Here is a 1,812-nt window from a genome sequence, read left to right as displayed (position 1 = left end):
ACAAAGCTCAACTATTGATTAGGCCTAAAACCTACGTTTCTAGACAATAACATTATTTTACCTGGGCTACAGCAACACAGTGCAATAAGTAATGTTTGATTGCTATCGAGTGAGTACACATGTATTGTCTATAGGCTGTAAACTGTGGTGATAAGATCATTTGAATAACCGCTCAAACATCGTTTTGTTTCATGTCGAAATAACTGCATAGCCTACAGCCTAGGCCTGATCATGCAACCATGTGTGCCAGTTTGAGTCTATTCTCGACAGTTTAGAAAGTCCAGAATGGCACCTTAGCAGTTCACGCATGGTGTATTTTGTCAGAATGTAGCCCGGTGTTAAGATAGGCCTACTATAGGAAAATACTGCCTTCTTTCCCACTACATTTCCCCCCCCCCCCCTACATCTACCCCTAATTCCCATTATTTCTAATCTGTAATGTTTGTTTATGGTAACTTCTGTTAATGCAGTCAATATATTAGTCATTTACCGTTTGGTCTCATTGTCGGAGTGGATATGTGTCTTGCAGAACTCACAACCTATGCTACACGTGTGAGAAACAAGATGTTTTTCCATTACATTTACGAGTTGTCCATTTATTCATTGTCTTTTGTCTGAAACGCTTCTGGCTAATGTTGAGTAAGGACGCGAACCTGATTACCGTATAGCAGTAGGACTAGTCTATCTGGTCTGCGCACAAATGTAGACCTATAAAATGTTTCCATTTGGGGGATGGCGGACTTAGTATTTCTGATTGTCTTAACTCACCACCACCAATGAGCTGTTGAGCTTCTCAAAGTTATTTCCCTTCAGCTCAAACAGCAATTAAACAAAGTCTTTTTTTTAAAGAATCAATTGAGAATGACAATAGTTCCTCAAAGTATTTGAACAATATTTCCACCCCTCTCCCTTTCGATAACCACTCGGCATGAAAGGGAAAAATGTAATGCTCTGATCCAGTGGAAATGTCATATAAAACCTGATTACTTCTTATCCCTTGAACAAAAAATAGTCTACAGCTGTGTCTGTCCTGAGCTCATTGGCGTGGGAAACTCTGAGGGCCCAGAATATTTTATACAATGGTTCACGTTTGCTAGCACAAGTTTTGGGGCGACCCAGTTGATAGCTGATAAAATGTTTCAAGATCTTTGCAGACAGGCCATGCGGTGCCAATGTGATTTGTAGGATATTTATTTTTAATCAGTATATTTTCTACCTGCAGGTTAATGTTTATTTGTTGGCTTTATGCATGTTATTATTACATAGTTGACAATAGTCAGTTGGCAATAGTCACTTGTAGATTTGTATAATTTTAATTTAGAATGTAGATCAACCACATGAGTTAGACTATGACTGAAATGAAACTGTTCCACTACAATGTGCATATGAAAATCATCACTGGCACGCAGATCGGTAGAAATGGTAAGATAAATTGGCACTGCGAATGGACAAAGTTTCCGAACCCTGGCTATTACCAGCAACTTCAGGAGCATAAAAGGCAGAATCTGCGAAGGCCAGCAGAAGGAGGGTCAGGAACAAGTATTTTTCTTCTGGTTAGGCTATCTTGAGCTCTGGCTCTGTAACGTGTACGCTAAGAATCGGGCAGAAAGTACAAGGAGTGAATTTAATAAATAATGGAACGAAACACGAGTAGCGTACAGACATGAAACAGACAATGGCTGCGTTTCAAACTCATAGGACACAACCTCGTCCACTTACCCACCACGCCTTATGCCCTTGGGGGGAGTCCCCGCGGCCTTATGTCGTCGGTCCAGATGATTAGACAAGCAAGGGAAGTTTGCAACATCAGCC

At 40.6% G+C, this 1,812-nt stretch overlaps 1 long non-coding RNA gene across 1 annotated transcript; it reads right to left on the bottom strand.

The window, feature by feature from the left end:
* Positions 1-1,297: 1,297 nt before the first annotated feature.
* On the bottom strand, positions 1,298-1,812 carry LOC139551966 (uncharacterized). The gene is made up of 2 exons (XR_011670350.1): positions 1,720-1,812; positions 1,298-1,591 (listed from the first exon to the last, which is right to left on the bottom strand). It is a non-coding gene; the product is annotated as an uncharacterized lncRNA (long non-coding RNA).

The sequence above is a fragment of the Salvelinus alpinus genome, chromosome 24 (genome assembly GCF_045679555.1).
Source record: "Salvelinus alpinus chromosome 24, SLU_Salpinus.1, whole genome shotgun sequence".
Taxonomy (NCBI): Eukaryota; Metazoa; Chordata; class Actinopteri; order Salmoniformes; family Salmonidae; genus Salvelinus; species Salvelinus alpinus.
This window is presented reverse-complemented; position numbering and strand designations above follow the sequence as displayed.